Genomic DNA, 24,317 nt, shown 5'->3' with positions numbered 1-24,317 from the left:
TAGAACTACTTAAACCTAACTAACCTAAGGACATCACATAAATCCATGTCCGTGGTAGGACTCGAACCTGCGACCGTAGCGGCAGCGCGGTTCCGGACTGAAGCGCCTAGAACCGCTCGGCCTTTTCTCTAACACAAATAACTATGGTTCTCAAAATAATAACAGAAACAGAAGAAAATCATTTTGAGCTAACAAATGTACTTACACTCCTTCATTCTCAACTGGCTTCAGTTTTAGCAACCATCATCACGGAGAGCTAGCACATAAAGAATCGTAAAAACATTTGTAGTACATACAGACAAGCTTTTTAGAAACACGAAACACTTGTGTGGCGGATGATCGTTTGGAAAGTACTTTTAAAGCTGTACATCTATGGATCAAAAGTACATTAAATTCAAACAGAATACAACTGGATGTCCACTACAAACTTGCTCAGTAATGGCATGCATAAACTCGATAACTTTGAAAATATTATTGACCATAAAAATACAGTAGTATGTAGTAGTCTACTCTCAGCTGTTGACAACTAGTAAGTTCAGGCTTACAGAGGTATAAATTACAGAGTAACTGTCCAAGATAATAATGTTAAAGATTAAAAAAGCGCGAGGATCTACAGCCAAACAGTGTAGGATCTATAGTCTAGCCAAGGCTGGCAACAAACGTCAATATTCTCAACAAAAGGCGTCCATAACAACGATTTATTATTTAAGTTTATAGTGACATTTCGTCTAATCATAATAAAACATTTAATAAAATCGAGATTATTAAAATGTCAGTATGTGAATCTAATGGTATATTTAACATATATTAATCGTGGAGCCACAATGCGGCAGACAAATATAATAATATACTTGAAAAGATGAAGTCCCGTGTGAATCTTATTTTTCTGTTAGGCAGTTTTAGATCAATAATAAAGACGAAACATCGCAAATATTGCTACCATTATGGGGTTGCAATACTATAAACCAACATTTATAAATTGTAATAAGTATCGTGTCATATGAGAATGTTATTAATAGGTAACAACAACCAAAACAGTGAAACACTTACGTTCATTATATCTGGATATGAGTTGTAAGCGTCAACATCAAACTCGTTACATGGGCGTACTAAACCTAGACCTCGGTCTACTAAGTACTTAAACATGAGTTACTATTTGTATAATTCGTAAATGGAGCATATATAAGGAGCAGAGTAATCAGGTTAGGGCTAATCATTAGGCAAGAGGCCCAAAATAAAATGTGCTGTACATATTCACCAAAGCAAGACCTTGGGAAACTACTGACCTGGACCTTGGGTAATACAAGTTGTAAGATGCCTATCTTAATTAAAACTTCATTATTTAAATAAAATAATAGTTGAATGTCTTTGTAACCAACGACAAAACATAGAAACAAAAGACGATTTATGTCGAATAACGTACGAGAGGACTTAAAAAAATGTCTGACATAGTTAGGACAGACAAATTAACCTTTATAAATGCTGAACTACGCTTTAAAGAGACAGTCTTTGTCAACATGAATCTCTGAAAGAACAGCCCGAATGCTCTTCCTGTCGTTTAACTCCCGACGATAGAAGTCCGCTCCTTCATCACGGAGCCAATCGAGAATCTCTGTGTGTATGTCCTGATAACCGGAAAGCCGTTTTCATCCAGACGTTCTTTCAGTTGGCCGAAAAGTAGTGGAAAGAGGACTGTCCTATTTTCCATGACGATTTTCACGATGTTCTGGCCGTAAATGTGACTCAACTAACGAATGTGATAAATGTACTGAACTCTGGAGTATCTATATAGCCATATTCTTTGTGACTCTGCTCGTGAGACCACAGATATTTGTCAGAGAGGTTACTTCTTTAGAACAGTCTGTGTGTGTTAGAGAGTCTGACAATAGACTTGGTTTGAGAAGGATGGACGCTGGCCTGCCGTGCAGTGGAGGCAGCATTATTTAAAAATTATTTTGTAATAATACGTTCTGAGGAAAATTTTTGTGGAAATCGGATTATATGGATGTAAGAATATCAAAAGAGGAAATTTCTTATTGTTGGAACATTGCGTATCGTTGAATTTTAGTGTAGAAATATTATTATGCAACTTATGGTTTTTACTTATAATTGAAACAAATGTCACGGAAAGAAGCGGTACGCAGGAAAATGATTAAGAAATATTTTGCTAACTCGTCTAGTTGGAGGAACTTTATGAAAGGGTTTATTTTTGTTATGGCTTAGTGAAGCATAGTTATACTTGGAGTCTCTGTTCTCATTTATCAGTCGTTAAGTTTAATTCATCAATTTTTTATTCTTTACCTTTATGAATGTGTTTGCACACTCGCATTCAAAATCGCGAAGCATTTTTATGAACACTGGTAAGATACCGTTTTGCATTGAGTAAGGTCTCGACTGAATGACGGATCAGCATCAGCGACATCTTTGCGATCTTGCTGAAATTGTTTTCACCATTTCACTACGGCTGAACGCAACACTGTATTTAGTCCGTATAGCATTTGAATTTCATGGTGATTCTGTGTGCAATTTAGACATTTTATTCACAAGAAAAGTACTGCACCAGCACTTCAGCCATGGAGTACGTTCCTAGTTGCCAAGAAATTTTATTAGCTTACAATGATGCAGCTGCTATCCGTACCCCAACAGAACGGGGTCTGCAGTAAAAACCGGATCATATACTCTCTTCTGTCAATTCCTTACTCCTGTTTCGCACTGGTTTCGGCGTTGGACGACGTGTGTGTAACTTACTTTCTATATTCCGTACGTACTTCTGAACGCTTACACTTCACGAATCAAAATTTCCGGATATTGAATATCATAGCAATGCTTATAATTTGTGTGCTTTAGCGTGATGAACGTAGATGCAAATAAACGACTGAAGTGATAGACATTACAAAAAGCGAAGCATTACTTATTTCCGGGCATTCTGTTCAAAATTACAAGAACACAAATAAAAATTGCGATAGATGCGCTTCTGGTACATTTACCAAGCCTTGATGATCGAAGTTTCTTTGTTTAGTGGTAGTGAATACTTTAAGACGCTTTCACATTATCTTCCAAGTAGCGCCGCATTCGATACTTCTGGACAACAAAGTTGAAATACTACAGGTAATCAAGGAAACTGAGACAATCAGAGCCTATAACACCACTCAGTTTACCGCTGACAACAGAATAATTACTTCATACTATAAAATAATTTTCCTGGCTTGTATCAAACGCATATCCATTACACATCGATGTCCATAAATGAAGATTAGGCCTGTGTCACGTGTTTGAATCAGGTGCCTTATTTTACCACTTAGTGGGCGTACTTAAAGTGTGGCGTATAATCGCAAAGAGAACGCCGCTAGACAGAAACAATCACAGGATTGAAATCGTCGATCTGCGATGACAAGTAATTGCTCTTCTTCATTTCTCAGATTCATATTGGTTCTGACGATGATTTTGATTTTCATCGCATTAAAAAAAAATTCGTATGGTCTTTAGTATTAAAAGTTCTGTTTGAGTACCACGTTAGGAGTGTAAAATTCTCTCGTCATCCTGTTTTCCTTGCTGTGTCCTTTTCATAGACAGTATGACACTCCTTTTGTAATCCGATATATTGTTGCATGCCTACCTTGTGCAATGCAGCTAACGGTTAAATTCTTTAAGTCCCAGAGCGAAGTGATCTCGGTTATATTACGGCTGTGTCGACACGAGGTGGGCACGAAGAATGACGTTTCGCCACCGAGAGTCGATCAGGGAAAAACACAACATTAGCGCTTCTGACGAGCCAGACAGCGTACCTCAGCGGAAATAAAGTGGGACAGAGCAACTAGACAAGATCATGTGACCTTCATTACGTGATGAACGAGACGGTGTTGCTAATGTAACAACATGTACGTAGAGCTTTTACGAACCAGTCCTCCACTGTAACGAACTCGACAAGTCAGCAAACCAGAGTCAAAATCGCGGATACCTTCATAAGAGCAGGACCTGTGCGGTCATGACAAGTGACGTCACGTAACAATACAGCGAATGCTTCGCTTTATAGACACCCCAGCACTTAGCTCGTAAGGCAGTCGGTAAACGAGCGATGGTGTACAAGGGCTGCCCAGAAAGTATGCACTGCATTTCTTTTTCCTTCAGCAGGTCGTTATTTAATGTAATGAGAATTACATACACGAAAGAACGGTGTTTTATCTATCACTGTATTTTACCATGTAATCTCCATCCCGTCTATGGCCTTCCTCCAGCCCTAAACAAGGGCGTGTATGTCCTTTCGGTACCAATCCTTGTCCCGGTGGCGGAGCCAGTGCTTAGCTGTATCAATCACCTCCTTATCGTCTTCAAAATGTCTTTCACTAATGACATCCTGTAATGGCCCGAACACCAGCTCGCTGCAACGTGTCAGGTGTGACAGCCGTGGATGGTCTCCTCGATCGCCGCAAATCTTGGAGCTCCGACGAACTCTCTTCTGATGACCTCACCCTCCGTTCCCAGCGACTAACTATTTCTGTCTACAGCCGATGCTCCATAGACTTTGCGCAACCCTTTGTGAATATTTCTCACAGTTCCTTTCCCTGCAGTGAGAAATTCAATGACGGCATGTTGCTTGTAACGTACATCTCCTAGCGAGGCCATTTTGAAACTATCCTGCATCTACGCTACCTGTCGTGACGGAAACTTGGCGCGCTCACGCAGGAGATTTCAAATAATGCATACGTAACGTTTCGCATTCGTAGCATTCTAGTCCAGTCAAATTGCAGGAATACCTTGCAAAAGGTGGGGTAGAAGAGTTTATTTTTTCAACTCGTTCATATAGTTGTAAATATTAGAAAACCGAGTTTTGCCAACAAAATTTCGCTTGGGAAAACTTTCTGCAGTCAAAAAACTTGGAAAATTTCGGCCTTTTTTCCGTTTTTTCAAAATATCTCAGTTTCATTTGCTCCTATCGCTTTAACGTCTATTTTCTTTTTTAAAGAGCATAAAATTCTCTACAAATTTGATTGTTGCCATTTTTTCCTACTCCCAATATCTAAGGCGCTACAGCGTCTCAAAAAATACCAATTTTTCAAATTTTGAGCATAGTGGCAAGATACCTTATTTTTGAACACTGCTTTTTTCAGTTTCTGTTTGTGTAGTATAAATACATTATACATCATGTTATATGTTGGAATTTACTACCTCACTTTCAATTATTCAATTTCTCTGTATGCAACATGAGGATTGGTAGGCACCCAACTATTGTGATTCTTATATCACTACCTGAAGTTCACTATGGGCCACCTCAGCCCTAGTATTTGCAAAACTATAAATATAAAAATACATCATTAAGAGACATACACACACACACACACACACACACACACACACACACACACACACACACACACAAAATAAATTGTCTCAGGAAATTGAACTATTATTAGCTGCAATAGGCAACCTAATTAGGTAGGTAATTATACTTGTGTATAAAAGCCACACAGTTGACATTAAAAATAAGTAATTACAATTAAAATGCATTGTCAGTTACTTAAAATTTTGACAGTTCTGGGTATGTAATACTTATAATATTGCAAATTAGCGCATTTGAGACAGATATGAGCATCACTTCCAACGTTTTGATGGGCCAGGTTCCTCAGTGTCACCAGAAATACCTTGAGTTACGGATTCAAGGTCTGTACCTAGAGCTGATTCCAGATTGACCTCTTCTTTAAACAGCGAGTCAGCCTCAGCAAGTTCGTTGATATCGTCAGCGGTTTACTCAACATGCTCCATAACATCTTCTTCACTGCCTTCATATAAACATTTTGGCACGTTTTCACAGTTGACCCCAATACATTTCTTGCAAATTGAAGAACATTTCAAACCCGCATTTCTGCAGGAGCACGCTCCGCCACAGTTCAGTTTGCAAGAGCATGAAACAACGTGAAGAAGTGCTTCTGGTGCTGCATCTTGGCTCATTATAAAGGGTACTGGACCGTGGTCACTGTGATTCCAGCCCCATTTCTCAGGAGGTTTCAAGTTTCCCATCCAACTTTGGACTTGTTGGTAAGTCCGCAACGAATGATGTTGTGCAGCATCTAGTGTAGGTGGCAACCGTGCAAGATTCAGTTTGCTTTTTGTGGCAGACTTGGCGAATAGCTGGTACCGCAGATGGTCTAGTGTGTGGGAACTGCTGACACCTCCACTATACAATGCGATATTAACCTGTTTTCTTGCTGTTATTATTTCTTCACGGGTAGCATGTGGTTTAATGAACGTGTAAAGCGCTGAGGTTAGGTGTTTATTTTTCCCAACAATATTGCAGCACTTAATTTTTCCTTGATCAAAATAAGCGGATGTTGTATTACATCCGCTAAAGGCGTGAGTGAACAGAATATATTCAATGTCAAATTTGTAAGATGCAGTGGAAAACCACTTGCCTTCTGCATTTCCTCTTCCTGGCTTTAAGAAAAAATAAGTTTTCAATGCCTTGCCCCAAACCGGTCGTGAGCACAAGCAGGTCAACATCTTCTCCTACAATGACAACACTTCCAAAATCTTTGGTTCTTGAAATGACATATGTTACAATCATAACGTGAGCATCTTCTTGTGTCTGGTGCACTTCAACGCTACACTCCAGAAATTCCTGTTCAAGAAGTGTGATCAAACGCATTTTGTTTCGTTCGTTGTACAAGAACTTGTCCTGAGGGACTTGGTTCACCATCTCTGATTCAACCACAACGTCAAACGAAGAATGTTTTTTGCACCTACGAATCCTCTCAGCAGTCTTTGTGCTACATTTGTCTCCATCACATGGATACCCATAAAATACAATAGCAAATTGAGATCCAAATTGACATTGCAGATAAGAGACATAGCTTTGGGCTATTGACTTGAAGCAAATATTTCGAGTCCAAGTCACTTTTTGGATAATGTACCCTCCATCAAAATTTCGTTTGGCATATGGCAGTCTTAACTGCTTGGTTAAAAAGTAATCAGAATTTCCTTTTGCACATAAGAAGCATTTCTCTTTGAACTTGAACTGAGCTTTATCCTGCGACCGACGTAGCACGCCAGTTGGTTCCTGAGGATGTCGAAGGCTAGCTGCTATCATTCTCTCATTAATGTACTTCTTGTAGCATGCTTCATGCACCATCACTTCACTGAGCGTTTTCAAAAAACGGGTGTGAGCAGACTCCCTGCGTTTAGCACTACAATTGATAAGTGTGCTCAGTCCTTTCTTTTTCACATTGCATCCACCACTCACCACAGTTTTTTCGCAAATGAATCACAAATTCATGTCAGACATACTCATTTTTAGCACCACAACATATACTGAATGGAAGCGACTCCAAACTGTAGGACCCTTATAGTTGTGTGCTAATAGCTGTCAGCGCGCTGTGAACAATCACTAGAGATAATTGCCTTCCGCCCGCCAAAGAATAAATACGCTTTTGTGCGCTAAAGAACAATTCCTACATACTTTTCCTTATAACTGATCATTAACGTCAATGAACTGTGGAAAATGTACGGCACCTGCATGCAGTCGTATTACATATTGTAACACAAATAAACTTCACGCAATCCGACGTGAATGTGTTCGTAGTTACTGAATATGATGCTGTTTGTCCTGCCCCTGCAGCAGAGTGAGATGGTAAATTCCAATGAATAACATGATGAGTAATATGTTTATACCACACAAATAGAAACCGAAATAACAGTGTTCAAAAGTTAGGTAATTTGCCATTTTGCTCGAAATTTGAAAAATTGGTATTTTTTGTCGCGCTGTAGCGCCTTAGATATTGGGAGTAGAAAAAAATGGTAAAAAATTTGTAGAGAATTTTTTGCTCTTTAAATAAGAAAATAGACGTCAAAGCGATAGGAGCAAATGAAACTGAGATATTTTGGAAAAACTGAAAAAAGTCCGAAATTTTCGAAGTTTTTTGACTGGAGAAAGTTTTCCCAAGAGAAATATTGTTGGCAAAACTTGGTTTTCTAACCTTTCCAACAATATGCAGGGTACAGGCTTTTTTTCTGACAGTTTCACTGGACTATTGTTTTCGGCTGAGAAAAAATTTACAGTGCTTTACTTTCTGGACAACCCTCGTACACAACGCTCCCGCTCGATTCCCTGACTTCACTAAAGTGACGTCTGGCCCAAGACTGTTGTAGATTTCCTGCACGCTACTGAGGAACGACAGCTGCTGCTGGGAGAGATGGCTACAGCGTCATAATCACGAGTCACAGAGTTCAACATCACAGCATGCCCCTGTTGCAGATGGTTGGACCCTGGAGTCTTCCCTACAGTCCCGGGTCAGAACGCCTGCGTTTCTGAAAGGCAGGCTACATGGTAATCGTTATCGGGGTTCGACAGATGAAGAACAACGGCGGCGAGTGGGAGGGGACAGAGCACCTCCAGAATCAGTGTGTGTAAGTCCAACACACGCGCCGCCTTTACTCACTGCCGCGGCACCGCGGAACGGACAGCGCCGGAGACACCACGGGCGGCAGAATGCCAAGCAGTGGCCGGTCAGGAACGGAGAGAACAGCGTCAGCTACCTTGAGCCGGCTCAAGGCCGCTTAAGACGCGAATCCTCGACGGTCATCGACAGTCGATGTCAACGGAGAATCAACACACTGTGTGTAACTTATGGAAATAAATAACTAATTCTGAATCTCCTTCCACTGAGCCCACCGGCTGCAACAGGCTACACCACACTCTTTCCGAGGAAAGCAGACAAGGGGAGAACTGGGAGAGTGCCTCCTAACACAAACCATCTTTGCTTCCACCTTTCCATCAGTCGCTTTCTTGCAGTTGATTTTTTGTAGGAACAGCCTGTACGAAATCCGCGTACTAGCTAAATCTTGTGATCCTGCCCATTACAGTATGGGCGAAATTTAGGAGGTGACAGTCGCTTTTGTTATTGCGGAGAGGTGTACTAAGTACACAAAACAAAGATGGATTAGCTCAAAAACAGAAGAAAGAAGCAATACATTTTGTTAACAGAATTTGAACCTTTAAAATATGATCGTTTTAAAAATATGTATTGTAAACGGGGCCCACAACTACGTATTTACTTACTCACTGTAGCTTTGGCTCGCCGCATCAGTTTTATTTTGATATCTGTCAATATCCGAGAAGATATTTCACAAACAAATCTGTTACACTCGCTACAACAAACTGCATTACGAGAAACAGTTCATAACTTCCAGAATGAGATTTTTCACTCTGCAGCGGAGTGTGTACTGATATGAAACTTCCTGGCAGATTAAAACTGTGTGCCCGACCGAGACTCGAACTCGGGACCTTTGCCTTTCGCGGACAAGTGTTCTACCATCTGAGGTATTCAAGCACGACTCACACCGCGTCCTCACAGCTTCACTTCTGCCAGTACCTCGTCTCCTACCTTCCAAACTTTACAGAAGCTCTCCTGCGAACCCTGCAGACTAGCACTCCTGAAAGAAAGGATATTGCGGAGACATGGCTTAGCCACAGCCTAGGGGATGTTTCCAGAATGAGATTTAGCACTCTGCAGTGGAGTGTGCGCTTTCAGCAGTGCTAGTTCTGCAGGGTTCGCAGGAGAAATTCTATAAAGTCTGGAAGGTAGGAGACGAGGTACTGGCAGAAGTAAAGCTGTGAGGACTGGGCGTGAGTCGTGCGTGGGTAGTTGAGGTGGTAGAGCACTTTTTCCGCGAAAGGCAAAGGTCCCGACACGCAGTTTTAATCTGTCAGTAGGTTTCAGTTCACAACTTGTTCTTAATTTCATAAAACATTGTACATATTTCTGTAGTAATTTGATACATAAAAGTCATATAACCAACTGTGCACAAACACTTATAAGTGTTTGTAAACCTTGTACTTTTCCGATAATAACAAAGTTATTGAGTGAGAGTCGAACTTTAACAGTCCTGAAAATAGAGGAATCACGCCGGTTTATGGCTGATGTTCTCTTCGCTATATCCGTTTACTGCAGATGGCATAAAACTGAGGTGGTAGAAATTTTCTAGGTGCAAGCTCAGGCTATAGCTCTCTGAATGTCAGTAACTTCCATACCTGTGACTTAAGGGTAATGAAGAGGATATTTATATACAAGTTCTCCCCCTAAGTTGGGAAAATTAGCTACCACAGTTTTTTAGTTATTCCGCTGCCGAAATTTTAACTTTTCGTACCAACAGTGGGATAAGAGTAATTTCATTACGAATTCGTTATTTAAATCTTTCAGATTGTCCTTTACCAACTAGTGCAGACAAGGTTCTAAAGATGATATCACATAAAAAATAAGACAAATACTGCGAACTTCCACTCCTGCAATTCGGACTGAATCCGAAAGGGCCACGAATACAGTACAATTTCACACATAGGTACCAGAGAATTACGTGATACTGTAACATTTTTTGCAGGAATTCTGAATATGTGGAAAACTGTGCGATGCAAACGAAATAAAAGATTATAGTAGCAAGATAACGATATAAATTGAAAGGCCTCGTGGTCCCCTATTCGTTTTCGAAAACACCCGGTCAGCTAATCTCGCGTGAAATCTGCACAACACTTAAACGAGCTGTATTGCGACGGAGCACTTTGCCAGTCATTATAAAACAATTTTACTTTCAATCCAAATCACAAACTTACACAGCTCTATTTCAAAGTTGCCATCACCAGATAGCCGTTTCTACAGAAAGAATAACGTCATCACTAGATGCTGAAAGATTTTTAAAAAATGCCTAACAGACCATCATGACAAAATAGGATCATATCGGTAATGGGGAGACCGGAGAGCGCTATTTGACAGCGTACCAGACTACACCTAACCAGATGATAAACAGCTGTTGCCCATTCAGCTGTGAAGACGTCGTACGTAGGTGGGTCACTAGCCACAACGTGCGAATATTGATATATATCTTCGTTAACGATAGGTACCAATTTCATCGATAATATCCTTTAGGTTTTAGGTTTAATCTTTTATCACAAAGTAGGATACGGTTATTATAGTTTTAGGACACTAAACTGCTGCGTCATCAACGCCTTCTCACGTACCAGATGACTAGTAACGGTCTATGCTTAATAATAGCTCTTTGATGGTGTCTTAAACATCGAAGCTAATTGTAAATATAAAAGTTTGCGTCTGGTCATGTTTTTCTCCTTCTTTCTCTTTTGGCTTCGTCGCACATAGGTAGTGGGTCGACATAGTTATTAAAATACATGGCACGTTTAGCTTAAGGGGTGGCCGTATGCCCTTTCTGTCGCTACTCCATTACGCCTGACGGATAGCGGTTATCGCTGAAACAACCTGTTTTCGGTTACATCATTTTCTTTTTACATCGGTTTAACCTGAGTGTTAAAACCGCTCAAAATAACCCGTTCCCGAAATAACCAATTCCAGTTCTTTATTCCTATTATTTCCTGTGATAAACGTAAAAATCCAACAAAGACTGAAATATTTCGGCTCCCTCTGTTTCAAGATATACAGAATTGAAATATTAAATTAAATAGATAAATAAAAGAAAACTTAGTCCGTCCACCGATCGCTGCTTTTGTCGAGAAGTGGAAAGTGTTCGAATACTACAAAAAAAAAAAAAAACGCCAGTATTCTCCTACAGATTCTAATTTTTTGAAACTCTGCTCAAAAATCGTGATAATGTTGTAATCGAGAATCATACCATTATTTCGGTGTTACGAGTGGCTTGTGCTAAAGGGTGAAACCTGAGGGTGAGGAATAAGGCTATAGTCAGATAAAGGCATATTATATGGGCACAGGCAACAGATCAGATGCTTTTTATTTTTGTTGTAAACTATGAATGAATTGTTGTGTTTTGTCCTTAGGTAAAGCCGCAAGTATGTTGTACTTTCAGACTGGTGATAGTGCCATTCTGTAATACAAATAATGTCTGACAACAACAACCATCGTAGAGACCACATGGTCCAAGTCTCGCTCACTCCATGTACTCATGCGCCATCCTGTAGACCAAGCCACATCGTAATATGTAAATTGTGTAAAACTGTACCAATTCTTAAGCCATGTGTTCGTTGCTCTTTTCTGTCGGCTTGTTTATCAATAGAACACTGATCGCTTTTCCCGTTTTCTATAAAAACGCAATATTTCAAGGAAATAAAAAATTTTACGAATAAAAATACTCCTTTTTTTGTAAAAGGTTTATTTAAAAAATAAACATCTAGTACTGCCCCTTTGGCTAATTGATATTTAGATTTTCTCCCCCTTTATTAGGAAGAATTAAAAAAAAACACCTCTTATTACCGAGACCAAACAAATACCGAAAAATACCGCTTGTTTAGAACTAAACTGCCGGTATCAGTTTTAACCAGTCAGTTTTTCTCCTCCCTATTACGCATCGGGACAGAATACCTGTGCCCTACCTACCTTTGTGTAGCGTTAACCATCTGAAAGTATGCGAAAGTTTTTTGTGTTTGCGAAATGGTGCAACTGAGGTGAGCCTTGGGCACCAGCCCGATATTCAACGAGTGGGACGTGTGCAACTGCCTGTAAACTACATCCAGGCTGGCAGGCACACAGACTCCCGTTGTTAACGCACCGGGCGGATTCGGTATTCGGTATGCAGTCGGCCACCTCCACGTCCTGAAAGCAGCCCTTTTACTCGCACGTCTACCCGGGCGGGTAAAGGTTTGCGACTGGCGCCAAAAATAAAAGTTTTTATAAAACTGTTCATGATACCCCAAAATAAATTCTTGAATTTTGTTACATCTGCACGGAAACTTTAGTTGTGTTTGATCAAGTAATAGACTAAAGGAAAATGGATCTCATCTGATATGCACAGCTTCCGCACAAAGTATCACCAACGGAATGTCGTTCCCTTGTGTACGATGGTATTGTGTGGAGTACATACACTTTCAATTTACCCAGACGGTTTCTGTTTTAAAGCCGAAACAACTTAAAGCTTTCGTTTCGAGAACCCCTGACCATGTCACCTCAACAGGAGCAACTAGAAAACTGGCACTGTTTATGCAAAAACATTTTACATCTAAATTGATGACATCCTGTCTCATGATTGCTGAACGACTAGGCTAAGATTGGTAACGGTCACTGTTCTACAGCAGCGCACAATGGGCAAATAAATTTAATTGAGAAATTTTCCACAAATTGTTGATCATAAACTGTACCGTTGTGGCTCTCCTCATTTTCTTTGGTGGATAATGAAAGCGTGCTTCATTAATGTGACCAGTATAAATCATTACCTATGAAACAAATGCTATTTCCATCTTTATTAACCGGGGTCTCTGCTTGCTGAAAAGAGACAGCAGCATATGAGAGCAAGAAGAGAATTACTTGCCATTGTTGATCCAGTGAAATGTTGTTTCTATTGAAGAAAAGAATTACTCGGCACTATATAAACTTGGTGTTGATCCAATGGAATGTGGCTTCTATAGTATTAGAACATGTCACGCGATAACCAAAGATAGATCCCAACTTGATCCGCGGAAAATGTAAGTCCTCATTTTTAAATTAGTTTATTTCGTTGGAATGCATTAACAGGAAAACAGGACCACAGTGTGCTTTTTATTTTTTTTTTATTTTTACGAAGTATCGCCAACGGAAATTCTTCCAGGTTTTGAGTGAGATTTGCAAAGAGTCTTTTCCTTCTGTTTCTCCAGTAGCAGTACTACTGACAGTTGTCCGAAAAAATAGAAACCACAGACGAGATTATTCAGTATTTGTTCAGTCTTGTTGTGGGTACTACCTGATGCAATTTTTCATAAAACAGAAGAAGCCCAAACTATACTACACGAAAAAGTGTCAGTATATTTTGCATGAAGATTAATTACGATAAAGCTTTGTTACAAAATCAGTGTTACACTTGTTGTCAAAATGAATGGGCAAGAACGCTTTTCACTGCAAATTTTGGATTGTTTCAAACATAGTTCAACAAATTTTTTGCTGTTGCTTTTCTAAGAATGGGACATGTGTTTGTATCTTTGGAAACGAAATAAGTCAAAATCCTGTGTCCAAGATGTTGGCTCTGTAATTAATTGCACTGCAACGGTTAAAGTAATAACAGGCGAATACGTCGCAAAATTTCTGGACCGACCTAAACAATTGTACTTGAAGAAGTTTGTATTTTAAAACGAAAAAAAACATCACTTCCATGAGGGCAAGTACTAGAGCACAACCGTGCTTCGGCTTTGAAACATATTGAAGGATCATCCCCAAATTTAAAAAGATTTAGTGTTCTCGAGACTTATTTCTTATCTTGCTGCGCGGGGTAGCAGCGCGGTCTTAGGCGCCTGGTCACGGTCCGTGCGGCTCTCCCCGTCGGAGGTTCGAGTCCTCCCTCGGGCCTGTGTGTGTATGTAGTCCATAGCTTAAGTTAGTTTAAGTTAGATTAACTAGTGTGTAGATCTAGGGACCGGCGACCTAAGCAGATTGGTACCATAAGACCTTACCACAAACTTACAAATTTTCCATCTCTTAAGGACTGAACAACGTTTTGATACAAATGAAGGGAATATTAAAAGGTACACTGGTATCAAGCAAACTTCATAGCGATGCCATCCAATTAGGAATTTATTTGCAGAAAAAAATTTGCTCGTAATACGTTTTTCCAAAGAGGAATTGTGTCTAAATACAACTGCTATTGGGTACTAAGAAGCTAGCGCAGTAGCTCTATTTCGTTTTTGAGCACAAAGGCATTAATTTTTCAGAATTATTGTTCTCTTTTTCAGGTGTTCTCCAAGGAGAGAATATTAGAGATCAGCTGCGTCGAGTCAAAGCAGCGCAGGAGCATTGTTGATCCGTGAAGCTGTACACCGTGCGCTGAAGGAATCAGGTAGGTTGTTCTCTAGCTGCACAATGGCAGTCAATCGTAGATATGCTAGAGAGACTGTCGGTCCGACACACTGATTGACATTCACATAACAAGCTGACAAGCTCGTGCCAATAATAGTTCGGATATATCACCGCTCTGAGGGAAACGGTTGCGATCCACATGTGAACATGTCAGCGTCAGTGAGATTATAGACTACACTGCATATCATTCGTTTCAATTATGAGAGTCATTCGCAGTTTATCGTGATTCTTTGTGTATCTACATGATAAAATAATAACGAGACTTTGGTGAATATTATATTGGCTTGCATAAAAACCTCCTGTTAATGCCACCAATATGTAGTCTTGTCCTTGACCATTAAACTTCTGCCATGAAAAGGAAGCCAAGAGCGACTATAGAAATAAAAATGTAAATGCTTCGTAATTATTTTTGACGGTTTCGTTATTCTGGAAGTGCCTGTCGGCATTCATTTGCTCATGGCTACACTTACGTTGGAGATGTTACTTCAGTTTATGAACTGTTTTTCTCGAAAGAGTTTTACATAACCTACTAAGACATTGCTTCCGCCGTTTTTTGTCGAAGTTCAAGGGCTTAACTGTGAAAAACTTAAGAAAACATATGTGACTCAAAGTATTGGCCATCGCTGGCCGTTACTTTCTCTTAACTTTCGGGCAGCATACGAATCCCACAACGGAATAACTGTGCGTCTTTTGAGGAGATCCATGAACTGATCCAATTTTCACTTGTTGGTATGAATGGAAGTGTAATTCAGCCAGGCCTTGTGCTATTGGTCGAAAGAAGATAGTGGTCAGAGGGAGAAACGTCTGGAAAATACTACGGGTGGGTTAGGAGTCCCCATTTCAATGCCCCCAAGTAGGTTTTGCTGGGTTTTGCAACATGGGGTCAAGCATTAGCATGCTGGAAATTAACGTTTTCATGTCTATCGCTGTGCTGTGGCCTTTTGTCTTTTAGTGCTCCGATCAATCGCATCAACTGCTTTTGATAACACATTCTGCAATTGTTTCTGTCGGTTTCAGCAGCCTCGAAAACCTTCGTCTTCCTCCACCATGCCGGTCTTGGAGGTCAAAATCACCGTTCTTGAAGCGTTAAAACCATTCTGTGTGCGTTCTTTCACTAATACGTGCCTCGCCATAGGTCGTACCGAGCGTTTTATGAGCCTCAGACGTTGATTTTTTTCACTTTAAAGCCGAAAACAAAAATATACGGCAAATGACAAGAACTGGGCTCGTAAGTTGACGTATTCAAACGAGAATAAATTTATGATGCAATTACAAATCCAATATTATTTTGATGACCTTGTTTTAAATTGTCTAATCTTACTGTACGACCACTTCCGCCTACGGATATTTATTGCAAAACAGCGGACGGAAAGTCGTAGACCTAACCGAATGGGTGACAGGATTCTCTCGAAGTCATTTAGGAAACCTGCCAGTAAGCTAAATCTCAGTTGTTTTTTAATTCCATGTTTACCAAGTATAAATTACAAGCATTAACCAATACGTCATCTCACTAAGTTTCAATTTTCAGTACTCCTAATGCAACCTGTAATGTGCAAGTATCCATCAGCTACCTATCAGTACATAATTGTTAACGAACCTTTTACTTCTGGCTGCACTGTTCAGGTATATCCATTCCATCTCATAAGAGATAGATCATACATTTCCAACAATACTTTTTAGTAAGAGTAGCAGTCCTACGTTAGTAACCCTAAGCCACTGTACTCAGTTGACTTTAGTTGGGTTTCCAACAGTACATTTGTATGATCTTACTTTTTGTTATACAGCACTATAGACAGGTTGTGTCCAACTTGTTAACACTGTAATCATAAGATTTCGCATTGATTTAGATAACAGTTTCGTTTTATACTTCAGGTTTCAAATTTTGATTAATTTTAGTACTTCTCAAACTTTTCACTTAAGTTTGGTGGCACGTGTATACAGAGTGAATGAAAAAGTAATAGTGATTTATTTTGACTCTAATAATTATGCTATCAGTGAATTACGGATATCACATAGTGAATGTAAGGAAGCGGCACGAGACGTAAGAACTGGAGGTTTGAAGAAGTCGAAAATAGTAAACACGGTGGAGGATCGTCACTTTTCAAAAGAGACCAATGGAGTGCAGGAGTGAGTGAGTGTCTGTTAGTAATTACAGCGTTTGTAGTCGACCATTTAACGATAACAATGCTTTGTACTAACAGATAAAAGCAAAATAAAATATTTGTGTGGCTTCTGATACATTCGGTGTCACTTTTTCCACTTCCAACGCACATTTTGTGTGCAATATGTAATTAGAAAAAAGGAGACATGAACTTCTCATAAGAAAGACATACTCATATGCTAAGCTTGGCTTTTCAAATTTAGAAACGTCGTTTATAGCGCTTACATATTACGTGTACCCATGCCCAGTTTTAGAAACATGTTGGTAATACGACCACTTTTACGTGTAATTTATTAGGCGTGACCCAGTACATCATTTGTTTTACAGTTCCACACATTAATAATCAACGGAAAAAAAGAGACTTAATCAGTTCTCACGAACATTGTTGTTTACAGATGAACCGTTTTTGTCCTTCTCAAAGGACCCGTATTATTCTGATCTACTACAAGTAACGTTCGATGTGACGACCATCAAGGTCGTTGTACGCAATGTCCCTACGAATGATGAGGTGGTAAAAACGCTCTATCACACATAGTATCTCTGCAGACTGTCCTGCAGCGACCACAACTCGTGTGTCTCAAACTGTGTAGTGTGCTTACTTTGTCATTAGTTGATGAATTCAATTCATTGTTAACCAGTCTGGAGTAAAATAGAAATCTGTTGGGAATTTGTTCTTTCTAGTGAGAATTGCGAGCATAAGTGAATTTCAAAGGTAAGCAGCTGACAAAGTTATTGTATCATCATGTGAGCATAATGTTTAGAACGGTTCCAGAGTCTGTATAGATTTACTGCTGTCCCGACTGTGGCAACAGAAATAACATGAATAAACAGTGGTTTGGCAGTTAAATAGAGAAATCACATAAATAAATTAATATACTTTAAATTGAGTGCTGAAAATATCGTGAGAAGCTGATAGTAAAAAGTCAGCAATAACACCTTTAAAGTCCGCAGGAAATTGTAAATTTCAAATATAAATAAAAGTCCTTTTGGTATGTAAATATGCATGCCACCCAAATAAGAACATTTGAATGGATGATAGAATTCTGTATGTGTACTGAAAATTATTAATTTGTTATTCATACTGTTGTAGCTGCCTCAGTACACAGACAACCCGTCATATGTGGCGAGAATCGCTCCTGCTCGAAACTGGGGAACTGTGGTCTTAACCGGGTCAAACACGTGCTCGTTGTGCTGCGTTGGCCATCGTGCTGGGTCAGTCATTACTCATGCCATCAAAATTCCGTTTCACTCCGGTGAAAGCCTCTGATTCATAGTGCGTTACCTCAGTCTCGTCGCCAGTAGTGACCATAATAATACTGTTATTTCAGAAATCCCGCGTGCTACTGTTCTCCTTTAGACGTCCTACTGCGAGCCCGTTTTAGTTAGCTTGTAATATTTGTACTGGAAACGGTAGGGAGACCTAAAATTTCGTTACATTTGAAGGTATAGGTATTAATGTAAGTCACAGAACGACTCAGAATCGTCTTCCATCAACCATCCTTATTAATTAAGTCGAGCTACATGCTTATAAGTTGCAGTGAAACTTCGTTGTACATACTCATTAGCTAATTCCATTTACTCAGTCTTATTGATGGTTAAGGTTTCTTCAGTTCTCCACTTTTAAAATAAAAATGCTTTGGAATAACAGCTGAGGAACTGTAAGAGGTAACGACGGATGATCTAGACCGCCTTAAGAGAAAGTTTATAGAAATTCCGAAGTTGTTCTTCGTAACGAGAGGAAGGAGCAAAACATACCCATATAGGGGAGAGATGCCTGACTTGTGCTTCTGAGGTTGCATTTATTATACGGTAAACAGTAAGTTATAAAACTATTTGAACAATGCCACTCTAAACTGTAGAATGTTCTTGGTATCTGAATTAAAAAATGGATCTTCTGGGAGAAAGAGATACACTACACTTAATTTTCTAAACCTCTGCTAGCGGTACAATTTAAGAATCAGGTTTCCTAGCTTGTACCAATTGGTCCATGAACTGTACCGCCCTTGTAAACCATTTCCCTGAGCTTGAAGATATGTTCTACTCTAAGTTTACGGAGATGTTCCATATATTAGTTCTTATTCCTATTTTCAGACATTACAGTATAATTTTTCACTCCTTTTCTCACTCCTGCACACTTCTCATTTATCCACATTTTTTATTTCATACATCTGATGATGTTTTTCCATTCGACTTTACCCGTACAACCCGCAGTATCATTCCTCTTTTTTACCAACAAATTTCTGTGGTGGTTTCCGCGCAGAGTCTACAAAACCCTTCCTTTTCACACGTGAAGCTATAACTCCGTTTGTTTCTGCTGTGCCAAAAGCAATTTTTAATTCTTCCAGCACGCAAAATCTCTCCATACGTTACAATATGCTTTTGCAATTAATATTCACCTTTATTGGGAAATAGATTCTCTGGTGCAAAAAATGTTTGTACCTCGTTTGCATTTTTATTTTTGTTTCCAGCATGCCTCTTAATTTTGGCTTAGGAACATTTTATGTGCGTGCACAATCGTTTAATGCATGATCCCCATTTAGACACACTGTTACAGCAAAAGGCTATTCACCTGTGCTCCACTTTCCATAACGTCTTCCTGTTGCCACACTGTAGTACAAAAATTATTATTTGATTAATAAGTGAGTATAACGATCACATTAGAAATTTCATCCCATCCTTTCTAAGCATTATGTTCACTAATAATGCTAAATATATTTTGAAGCTCACTATAAGAGCAAGTTTCTTAAATCGCACCCGTACAATATTGCGAACTTACAGCGGACATTACTGGCAACGAAGTCATTTTTTCGGTCTCAGTTTCCCACAAATAAATTCAGATAGGGGACAACCTGAAATGTAAGGTTACTTCATGTACATTCATACATAAATAAAACATTATGTTCCTACTTACCTTATAACGATAATTCCTTTGCCACATACAGAAAAACTTAGCCGAAAGCTGTCTTCAGACGATCAGCTCCTCATCCCACAGAACTTATAACTGACAATACGGCTCCATGAAACACGTAGTTCACGCTGACCGCTGTAGATGTCGAACAGAACAAGAGGCACAATAAAAACAGCTCTCAGCCTACACTCACGGAATTTGACGATCTGTATCAAGGTTTGTCCTTTACAGTGAAGTGAATGGCTATGAAGCTTCGAGACACAAGCTTATTCACTAAAACTTGCAAATGTCACGTAGGTGTAAGTCTAAAAACAAAGAGGAACAGCTCTTGTGGAGTCGGGTCAACATTGTGAAAGACTTACTTTAGGTACAGAGTCTACATAGGATGCGAAATGACCGAAAGTGGTTGAAACAGGAATGTCTCAATGAAACGCCGAAGGAAAATTTCTTTGAGAAATATGGTCTGAAGCAGACTCGTTTGCTTTAAGCCGGGGTCGTTTACCAACGGAGACAAGATTTTCTCATTAATAAGCAATGCAATCATTCTTGGTTGTGGTGAAGTTTTGAAACGAAGTGCGTGGTTCGCGAGCATTTCCGTTAAGCGCAAAATACATAAAGAAGAAAAAACTAGCTTGTAATACTTTTTTCAAATTAAACTATCATTGTTAACAATTGTTTAAAAAGATTGGTAATCAATAATTTATATTTTCAATGAAGACTGGATTTTTTTTGTGCAATATGTAATTGGAAATAAGAAGACATGAACTTCTCAAAAAATGACAATTAAATGTTTTTCAGTTAGCATATATTTGACGACTTTTATATTTCCATATTACTTATGTGTCAAAATGTATGCCGTATCAGCTGTGAGTTGTCAGTACTGGAAGACAAACAACAAAATATTCGCCCTCTCATACACCTTAACTTCCCCGCAATGGCCACGTTAATTACCCATTTGCCCTTGGGGTAAACGGCGAACTTTACTTACCTCACGGCCGAGTTCACCAATGTCAAATAAAATTTAGCACGCTTTAAAATATTATACTATATAAGTTTCTTGAGTATAACACTACATTTTAAGAAGATTCAAGACAGATGACTCATAACGTTGTTGACGTTTTCGGATTAGGCTGTTAGTTGTTAGATGCATGTTATTGTAAAATATTGCTGAGTGCTGCGTGCCGCACGAATACTTGATTGGGGCCACATGCGGCCCGCGGCCGCAATTTGAAGACCACTGCGCTAGAGCGTTTTTTATATTTTCAATCGACTTCCAATACGGAGGAGTTTCTCAATTTTTCAAGCACATAATTAATTTTTGTAAATGTGTAGCTATTTAAAGTGTTGAGAGCTTTCGTTTATGATAAATGGCTTAGATGGAGACTGCAGCTGAAATGTTATCGGGCTAGAGTAATATAAGAACAGTTGCAGAGGACACTGGCGCCTTGTGGTCTGCCTACATTTAGGCGTACTGATACAGCGGCGTATGCTACATAACTAAATGAAGCACACCTGCGCTTGATACTTCTGAGGCAGCACTTATTTTGAAAAAATCACTGTAGGATCCGTTTCAGTTTCTCGTATTATCAGAAATCATCTTGAACACTGTATATTATCACGATTTTCTGCTACTTTAGGTAATCTATCCTTGATTCAGCAACGGCGTTAGTTGTTCACCTATCTCAGTTGCATTTTTGGCAAATACAGCGACTTGTCATATGCACCAGTCATGGCTGAAAAGCTTTTGTACTTGCTGATTTAATAAAAAGGTGTGACTCTACATCACAGATTGTGTTCAACCCCTGATACAGACATCATTTTGATTTTAAACCGAAATGCCTAAATACACTCTTGGAAATGGAAAAAAGAACACATTGACACCGGTGTGTCAGACCCACCATACTTGCTCCGGACACTGCGAGAGGGCTGTACAAGCAATGATCACACGCACGGCACAGCGGACACACCAGGAACCGCGGTGTTGGCCGTCGAATGGCGCTAGCTGCGCAGCATTTGTGCACCGCCGCCGTCAGTGTCAGCCAGTTTGCCGTGGCATACGGAGCTCCATCGCAGTCTTTAACACTGGTAGCATGCCGCGACAGCGTGGACGTGAACCGTATGTGCTGTTGACGGCTTTTGAGCGAGGGCGTATAATGGGCATGCGGGAGGCCGGGTGGACGTACCGCCGAATTGCTCAACACGTGGGGCGTGAGGTCTCCACAGTACATCGATGTTGTCGCCAGTGGTCGGCGGAAGGTGCACGTGCCCGTCGACCTGGGACCGAACCGCAGCGACGCACGGATGCACGCCAAGACCGTAGGATCCTACGCAGTGCCGTAGGGGACCGCACCGCCACTTCCCAGCAAATTAGGGACACTGTTGCTCCTGGGGTATCGGCGAGGACCATTCGCAACCGTCTCCATGAAGCTGGGCTACGGTCCCGCACACCGTTAGGCCGTCTTCCGCTCACGCCCCAACATCGTGCAGCCCGCCTCCAGTGGTGTCGCGACAGGCGTGAATGGAGGGACGAATGGAGACGTGTCGTCTTCAGCGATGAGAATCGCTTCTGCCTTGGTGCCAATGATGGTCGTATGCGTGTTTGGCGCCGTGCAGGTGAGCGCCACAATCAGGACTGCATACGACCGAGGCACACAGGGCCAACACCCGGCATCATGGTGTGGGGAGCGATCTCCTACACTGGCCGTACACCACTGGTGATCGTCGAGGGGACACTGAATAGTGCACGGTACATCCAAACCGTCATCGAACCCATCGTTCTACCATTCCTAGACCGGCAAGGGAACTTGCTGTTCCAACAGGACAATGCACGTCCGCATGTATCCCGTGCCACCCAACGTGCTCTAGAAGGTGTAAGTTAACTACCCTGGCCAGCAAGATCTCCGGATCTGTCCCCCATTGAGCATGTTTGGGACTGGATGAAGCGTCGTCTCACGCGGTCTGCACGTCCAGCACGAACGCTGGTCCAACTGAGGCGCCAGGTGGAAATGGCATGGCAAGCCGCTCCACAGGACTACATCCAGCATCTCTACGATCGTCTCCATGGGAGAATAGCAGCCTGCATTGCTGCGAAAGGTGGATATACACTGTACTAGTGCCGACATTGTGCATGCTCTGTTGCCTGTGTCTATGTGCCTGTGGTTCTGTCAGTGTGATCATGTGATGTATCTGACCCCAGGAATGTGTCAATAAAGGTTCCCCTTCCTGGGACAATGAATTCACGGTGTTCTTATTTCAATTTCCAGTAGTGTAGTAAGGTTGCATGTCTTAGCATTAGTGAAGTATCGATAACTTATCATGAGGAATAAATTTGGTGATATCTGAGATGCTAGTTTATCAGCACAAGTATCATCCCGTTGGTGTGGGCACGAAGTTTTCTTTCATATGGAAAGAGGTACATGGCGTAATGTATACCATTCAAAAAAGCTGGTATGGAATGATATGTTTGTACTTACTTCTTCCGAAAGTTGATTATTCGAAAGGAGGATACATCACAGTGATCAAAGCAGGAGTTTAGTAAAGTAATGTGACACTGATAATTATAAGGGCCTAAAGCACAGAAACACTTTTGAGAAAATTTGATCTTTCTGAAAACTAAATTCATAGACAAACAAGCAATCTCATAGGTCCAAATTGTTTTTTAAAGACGTCTCAACATTCTATATCTCCTAGCAAGAATAGTGTACTTACTTTATGTTTTGAAATATTAATTAATATTTGAAATTAGACTTATTGTTTATGATAAGTCACAAAATTTCCATTTGTGGATTACTGACTATAGTGTTTTTTGCCAGTTGTTAAGTTTGTAATTAACTTGAAACTGGAATTAGAACAGAAAGAACACATACTAAATGCACCACACACACAATTAATACCTGTTCTAACACTTCCTTGTCCTTGCTATCGTCATTTTCATTCAGAACATTCCGTGATCTGAGGTTCACATAAAACTGAACTATCGCTACTAGTGCATGATGTAGACACTAAATTATGTTCTCAATTGAGCACTGCATAGCAACAAAATCATGCTTCGTGCTTCGGACCCGTACAGAATCGAATGTCTGAGAAATCGGTGAGACGCCTTGTCGTGAATGTACAGTGAACGTACATGAATGTACAATGTAGGACCAAAGATAGAGATCCAGGTGTCAGGAGCATGCAATGGCGCTACAATCTTAGAACCGATTACGGTGAGCTTTAGGTCCTTGTGGTTCTCAGCATCTCAAATATAAAACGGCAGTTTCAATTTACAATGAATGTGAACTTCCTACTTGTAAAAAACGGCTATTATATGCTGCTGTTATTTTTTCTTTTGTAGTTAGGTACAGAGTTGTTACTGGGTAGCAGTTATTGATGGCGAGCTGTGACAATATGTATCACGCAACAGAATAATGTGGGTTACACAAATAAAGACTGTAATATGAAATTTAATTAGCAAGGTTCC

General features: G+C 40.2%; 1 protein-coding gene across 1 annotated transcript in view; it reads left to right on the top strand.

Moving 5' to 3' along the window:
- Nucleotides 1-24,317, top strand: part of LOC126146831 (uncharacterized) — a 690,215-nt gene that overhangs the window by 271,362 nt on the left and 394,536 nt on the right. Inside the window, exon 2 of the mRNA XM_049915646.1 lies at nt 14,663-14,766. The gene's annotated coding sequence lies outside the window, so the exon portion shown is untranslated. The remainder of the gene's footprint in view (nt 1-14,662; nt 14,767-24,317) is intronic.

Source organism: Schistocerca cancellata, chromosome 2 (genome assembly GCF_023864275.1).
Source record: "Schistocerca cancellata isolate TAMUIC-IGC-003103 chromosome 2, iqSchCanc2.1, whole genome shotgun sequence".
NCBI classification, from domain to species: domain Eukaryota; kingdom Metazoa; phylum Arthropoda; class Insecta; order Orthoptera; family Acrididae; genus Schistocerca; species Schistocerca cancellata.
Note: the sequence above shows the minus strand (reverse complement) of the source record. Positions and strands in the feature narration are given on the sequence as shown.